General features: G+C 42.0%; 1 long non-coding RNA gene across 1 annotated transcript in view; it reads right to left on the bottom strand.

The window, feature by feature from the left end:
- The window catches only part of LOC114060855, a 50,352-nt gene that overhangs the window by 40,918 nt on the left and 1,905 nt on the right, over positions 1 to 7,529 (bottom strand). The window lies entirely within an intron of this gene.

The raw sequence follows: 7,529 nt of genomic DNA, 5'->3' as shown, positions 1-7,529 counted from the left end.
CCAGTCCATTGCTCAGACTCCAGCCTACCCTCTGCAGTAAAAAGAAAAAGGTATAAAAAGTCCACCATTATGTCAGGCTTTCCCACTGGGAATGTTTCTTTGCAGCCCCAGGCAGCAAATGGTTTTAAGTAAATGGCTAACACCCTGTATACATTTCTATCTTTATGTAGTTTCTGTCACTTATTATCCATTTTTAATCCTACCAGGCTCTTTGTCTTAATGGTATCTGATGAATTTCCCAGGTTAATTATGCACCATGTAAGAAAATATTTTACTTGTATCACTTTTAAATTCATTAGCTTTTAGTACCATTGTATAGCACTCCACTTGCTCTTGATTTATGGGAAAGGCTAAATAGGATCATCTGACTGACCTCTCCTGGCAATTCACTCTTCTATATACCACTAACACATCAGCTCTCATTTGTCTCTTAATCAATTTAACCTTCCCTCGAATAGAAGATCTGCCACACCCCTTACTACTTGCTCTGTCTTTCACTGGATGCTCTGTGTATCTATTCTGCCCTTTAGAACAAAGCTCTAGGTATCCAAGGGGACAGGATCCTTAATATTTTCATTATTGAACTCTTTACAGCTCTTTAAAGAGTCAAGTAGCTTGTCTGTATCTGATTTCTCCTCTGCACTGAAGAGCTGAACTGTGCTTAGCGCATGGACCAGATTCACAAGGGAATTTTGGGAGTTACATGTTATTTCTGGTCCATACAGAGAACACACCAGTGCTGCTGGTTTCTCCCTTGTGGCTACCTCACCTTGCAGCTCCCCAAATTTCCATCAGCAGTTTCAGCTACACACGCCTGGCAGTCAGCAGGAGGAGGGAAGGCAGGATAGGAAGAGACTTTCTGGCAGCAGGTCTGCTCCTGTACCAAAACCCAAACTACTGGGAGGCTTCAGACTTCCCAAAGGATTAGTAATAATATGTTTGTATGTACAACAACAGCAATGACAACAGGGATGCCCCATGCTCTGCATCCACTTCTATCATTATACACCCCCATCCACATGTGTGCACTGTAGCTCTTTCCAGTGGACAGAGTTCTCTAGGACTGATGGTTAGTGGTGATTTCCTGGATGTTAGAATGGTAAAAGTCAGTCTTCTAACCCCAAAATTCACCCCAAATTAAACTCTCTTTGTCACTTGGCAACAGCCAGGAAGTTCTACTTCGTGACAGATTTTCGGCTGTGTGTGTGTATTCATCCTGAGAGGAAAGTAAGCACTGTGGGGATCAGATTAAAGGTGTCTGGCACCTGCCTGAACCACTCTCACCTTAGTTTCTGAGCCCCTTGCAGTCTTTGTGCTATTGGTTTACCCACAGGACACCAGCAGGGACTGCTTTTGCCTTTTGATGCTTCAAAATTAAAATGCAGCCTATGGCAGCTCAAGGATAGGGGTCTGGAACTTACTACAGGATGGGCCAGGATGCTGGAAGGGGTATCAGCTCCCTCAGGAAAACTGCAGTCTAAGGCTGCATCTCACAGACTGATGGTGCAGCACACAGGTGATACTGCACATTGTTTTCCAGTTGGAGATCCATATTTCCATGGAATCACAGACTCCACGCTGACAATCCCTTTGCTCCGTAAGACGCCCCAGTTCGGGCAAAACAACACAATAATATTGGTTATTCCAGGTTTAGGGAGCTTTGTTGGTTGGAAAACAAATGAAATTTCCTTTTGTGCTTATGATGTGCTTCACTTCAAATGTGAGAATTGAAAAAACAAAGCAGCTACCTTAAACAAACACGCCCTGAGATGCAAAATACGAGCACCTTCCCGAGACCTCTGGTACTATTCTTTTTCACGTCATGTCCCTTTGAAGTGCAGATAGCCAAAAACACTGGCAGTGCTTTCCCTCTGATGCTGCAGTTTTTGAGAGTATTATGCATATTGCAGATGCGGTTTTCTTGCACTAGATTGAAAAAAAGAAATAATCTTATTAAAAATGTAAAAGGATTTCAGGGTTCTGTGCATACTCAGAGAAAAGAGAGATGTCAACAATAAACATGCCATCTGAACAATACGGAAGGACCTCTGTCCCATGGGCATAATAGATGTTTTATTAATAACTTGCTTTTATATATTTTTCTCATTTCCCAAAACAAAGGGAGGAGGGGGGGGAAAAAAAAAAAAAAAAAAAAGGAATGGGTTTGAAAATCAAAACATTTCCTTAACTGGACAATTCACCATCCTCCCTGAAACACACGAGGATGAAGTGAGACCTGGTGCATTTTCTGGGTCTCTGTTCTCCTGCCCCAGGTGCATTTCTACCATCAGGACACCCCTGGCATGGGGACAAAGACCCCCCCGGTTTTCAAGAGTCCATCATGAAGTGCCTCAGCTCAAGTTGACAGATAAAAAAGGTGAGTCTTTTAAGTGGCTTTAGGCAGACTCAGCACAAGCATTGATGGAAAAGATGGGGTATTTACAAGTTACTGATTGTCTGACATTGCTGGACAGGGTGTAAGAAAGAATGAGAGGGAGGACACGGCCATTTCTTTTCACGTTTTGGTAGAAACTGAGCAGCTCTGCCACAACAAACGGTTATTCCTAATTTAAATCAGCCTTCTTCTGTCAAGTAGGAGTCTCAGCAATGGATAAAAGTGAGATGTGTCTTTATTCCTCTAGATGCCTTCAACCTGAGCATGTCTCCAGACCCTCTGGTTTGGCCCATACCAAGTGAATAGATCTAGGGAATCGTAATATTTACTCTCTTTGCTATGATATCATTTTTTCTCACACAGAGCCTGCATTTCAGATAATCAGAACCCCTTTGGGAATGCTGTTCCTAGAGTACAGGCCCTCAGTAAACTAGTTTTCTTCCCCAATGGCTTTTAAAAAACCAGGCAAATATGGGAGGAGGGAACAGAGACATGGGAGCACTATGGTATGGAGTGCTGAAATTATATAATCTTTAAGAACCTTTCCAAGACAAACCATCATCTGATTCTATTCTGTGAAGGCAGAAAGAGCCTAAAGTAATTTCCTATTCCATTTTCTGCCAGTGTATGTGACCCATGCTATTATATCTTGTTTTCTTGTAACCTACCTGTATAAATAGAGCCTTTGCTATGGAAAACAGAGGCTGCTAGAAAAACCTCTGATAATTTTCATACATGCAAAGAAATACAAGGGCTCCACATCAGAAGCAATGCCATTTATCCCTAAGATTAGCAGTAGACACTTGCTAGGAAAGCAGTTTAGAAAAAGTAGTGAAGACAGGTGAACCTTGAGATCCATGGCTGAAGCATCTGCTCAGGCACTAAGAAACCTTCCTAGGATGCAGAAATTCCTATTTACGTACATAAGACTTTAATTGCTTTGTATCCCAAATAGTTTCTACACAGTCAGACATTAGATTTTCTCCTGTGAAGGCCCAAACCCTTTTTAATTCTTCTCTTATCTGTACAGTTGGGGATTAATTCATAAAAGATTTGGAACATTTGCCCCCACAGGTGCCTGAGTACAGAAGGAATCCCTCCCTTGCATATCAGGTTGGGAGGCTTTTTTCTGCCTCAATTCAAGTGCACTCTGCACTCTACAGGGGTCACAAGTCGGGCTTCTTGCCTTTTCTATGTACACTCTGCTGTGAAAGAGACCGGGATAACTCACTGGATAGATGGGAAAAAGCTTTCTAATTAAGAAGCAAATGTACATCTGTCTCAGGCCACTTGCCAAGCATAATGTGGTGGGGAGGCAAATCATTCTGCTGTTAGAAACTGTTCCTTTTGGACTTGCTGACTCCAGAAGTGCAGGTGACAGACGCCTCACGGTCGGGTCTCAGGGCTTTCTGTGCCCACCTAATGGTGAAGAAGCTGTGGGATTTGTCAGAAGTTCATCTGATCATAAAAGTGCCAGGGGTTCCTGAGGTTTAGACAGCTCTGAACACATCTCTGATTTACTTATTTAAACTTATACCAGGCATTGCTGTGAAAACACAGGTACACACCCACAGTGACAGATGTGCCTGACAATTATCTCCAGGAACCCGTGGCCAGGTTGTGTCAAAAATGGGCCCAGATGTGGCTGGTGTCACCAAGTGGTGGGAGGAAAAGGAGCATGGGAGGACACTGTCAAAATGGATAGACAGTTTGGCAAGGAAAAGCTGGACCACTTGGGAAACTTGGCACATTCCAGATTTTCTGTTGCTCTCCAGAGAGACTGTGCTTATGAAAAGAAGTCTCCCAAAAACCTTAGGTTGGAGTTTGATAAAAAAGCTAGTCCTGCCCCTGAAGCTCATATTTCACATGAGAATATCTCCTGCATGGACAACAGAGGAGACGTTACCATAGCCAGAATTCCATCTGTTCCCAAGTTTATTAATTTCACATCATATCCTTCTGAAGTTATTAATAAGGGAAGATGTGAGAAAGAGAGGGATGTAGCCACCCACTCTGTGAACAAACAAGAGCACCCTCAGCACCATCTTGACATCACATATGAAGCAGGTGAGATCAGTGTCCATGTCCTGAATGAGGATGATGATTTTGGCTTGTGCATCATTTTGCAACCTCAGTCCATCTTCTAGAATAAAAGCAGCCACCATGGTATTGATGTCCCTTCTACAGTCACTGTTTAGCCAGCAAGGCCCTGAGGTGGCTTTTACCACCCTTCTGGTTGTAGTAGCACACAGAGAGGCAGATACAGAACTTACAGCAGATGCTAAAGTCCTTTTAACCCTTTTTCTCTCCACTTCAAGTAACACTACAAAGGCTTGAAGGGCTGTCTCATGTTAGGTTGGATATGAGGAAGAAATTCTTGACTGTGAGGGTGGGGAAGTCCTGGCACAGGTTGCCCAGAGAAGCTGTGTCTGCCCCTGGATCCCTGGGAGTGTCCAAGGCCAGGTTGGACAGGGCTTGTAGCAACCTCATCTAGTGGAAGGTGTCCCAGCCCATGGCAGTGGATGAGCTTTAAGGTCCTTTCCAACCCAAACCACCCTGTAATTCTCTGAAAGAGTTGTGATAGAGATCCAAGCTCGCACAGGAACGTCTTTGCTTAACACCCACCACGCTGATGACTGTAAGTTAATTACCGCGCATGCTGTACCGGTGACAGTAAATATTAGTGCTCTGTGCTACAGAACAAATATCCCGTGATGAAAAATTCAAACGGTATCGAGCTTTTCATTAGTGCAGTAATGGCTTTCTCACACATTTAGCTCATTTTTAATTCGACCTGCTAGGGGAAGGAAATGACATACTTTCTGTTGAATAAGACAGCGCCGAGATTATATGAAGGTGCGTTTTTATGGGTAAAGAAACGTATGCCACATTAATCTATTTTTATGCCTTGCAGTACGTGCTGATGAGTCATTTGAATGCCAAGTTTCATTAGTAAATTGGGAGTGATATAGGCAGCTCTGCGCTAAAATAAAAATACGTATTTCGTTCAAGAACTCGAAAATTTCACTAGTGCTGCAGAATGCCTTAAACACTAAGTAGGATCACAGGATATAAGGATTAAATCTTAGAACCCTGTTTATAGAGGGAATTTTGTGTCCATAAAATGCACATTAGGAACACAATCTGCCCGATATTGTATTGTTCTATCATTTCTCTACGGATCATATTAGTCAGTGTCCTGTTAACATCCATTTTATCATACTGTCATAATACTATATTGAAATGAGATCTGGCACTTTTGGGGTCCTGTGCAAGATGAAAAAATGGGTCTCCAGCAGTCTTCCTCTTAGATATAATTGAAAAAGAGGCAGGCATGAGGGCATGCTGTGATTCACGCTGCCGGAGAGTGATCCGGAATCATTCAGATGATGAGTACATAGAGAATGCCATGCACAGAAAGATGGCAATTTGCTGTACTAATGTTTTGAAAATGAAAATTTCTAGCTGTTTTGCAGAGGAGCTTAGTAGGAAAGGCAGAAGAAAAAAAAAACTAATAATAAAATCTTTTATAGTTAAGTCAGATTATTTCTGTTGTTTTTGGAAAGGCTGCGCTGCAAGAAATGTGTTTTCTGGAGAATGATGTAAAGCATAAATGAACATTGCTTTATTGACCAAAATAAGTGTAAAAATACAGGAAATGGAAGGAAAAGAGCAAATGAAAAAAATTCTCTCCTGTTGCTTGAAGAACAGTTACACAGAGGGATTGGGGGGGACCTTTCAGGCTCCTTAAACGGAATCTTGAATTCTCACTGTGGCCATTTGGCCATAGGGATGGACACCTACATACAGCCAGTACTCCAAGCCCATAAGCCTCTATTTCTACCATCAAGCCACACTTCCAACAGCCAAGCTACCTGACAAGCCCCAGTAGGAATGAAAACAATGCTTCATCTTCTTCCCAAATAGATTATAACTAATGATATCAATGCCCTATTGTTTTGGTGCTTCCAGTGAGCTTTAACACTAACAAATAAATCAAATGAACACTTCCAACCTTTGTTTATGCTGTCAGTGGTGGTGCATGACCAGTATTAAAAAGGTGGATTTTTTTCTTGTTGTGCTTTGTTTTGATTAGCTTTGTTCTTGATGTCATCATTTGGTATTAAATGTAGGAAATTTAGCACTGAATTATGTACCTTCCTTCAGGATTTTGTTGTAAAGACTCTCAAACTCATGCAGCTGGCCTGTCCTCAAGAGAGTGACCCAGCAACCTGACCCAAGTTCTGTTCTAGGAACTGAACCAAGCTTCTGTAAAATCCAACCCTGCTTTTGGTCCCCACTTCATCAGGGATTCAGTTGGAGACCTGCAGAGAAAGCAAGGCCACAGGCCCAACTTAGTGGCATCCAGGGAAACATTTCCTCATCAAACACATGAGAAAATCCATTTTAGTGAATATTCCTTTCAGGAACCATGCTGTACGGTAACAACTCCTCTATCTGCATGGTGGAGCAGACACAATCAAAATCAGTGTTTTTCATCAGGCTTTAAAGATCCTTTAAAATACGGTACATCATCCATATTTTTGCCCTCTATTTTACGGCTTAAGTTCTTCTCAGCTACCCCTCACCATCCTCTGCGGTTGCTGGTGACATTTTTAAATCATCATTCCTTGTTCTCCCTAATGTATCTGTTTTTACCATTGCTATTTAAATTTTTTATAAGTCTCTATACACTGAAACAGTTGAAGTGTGATCTTTCCAGCAGAAAGGAGGAGACTCCTCTACTTAGGAGGAACATATGTGCTTTGCAGGGCTATGAGTGACCCAGAAATAGATGGTTCCTGGGAAAACACTGTTAAGCACCAAGATGGGCAATTTACTACACGTGCAAGTCCAGGTGAACAGGGAATCTTCAAGAATCTCCCATTGAGCCGAAATCGGGACCATTTTTATAGCTTTCAGTTTTGAGGTCACAGTCACCCGGACTGGAAACTCAAAAATGACTTCAAAAAGGCAAATGCTAACTAGATTTCACACTAGATTTCATTTTACTTGGCATTACAGAAAGAATGCAGGTATTAAATAGACTGTTTCCTGTATACAATAAGGTTAATTAGTAGCAAGGGATGGAAATCAGTGTAGACATAACTCTTTTAGACAGGTATCAAAAATA

The sequence above is a fragment of the Empidonax traillii genome, unplaced genomic scaffold, assembly GCF_003031625.1.
Source record: "Empidonax traillii isolate 1590-97213 ecotype Southwest subspecies unplaced genomic scaffold, ASM303162v1 scaffold294:size1087701, whole genome shotgun sequence".
Classification (NCBI taxonomy): Eukaryota; Metazoa; Chordata; class Aves; order Passeriformes; family Tyrannidae; genus Empidonax; species Empidonax traillii.
Note: the sequence above shows the minus strand (reverse complement) of the source record. Positions and strands in the feature narration are given on the sequence as shown.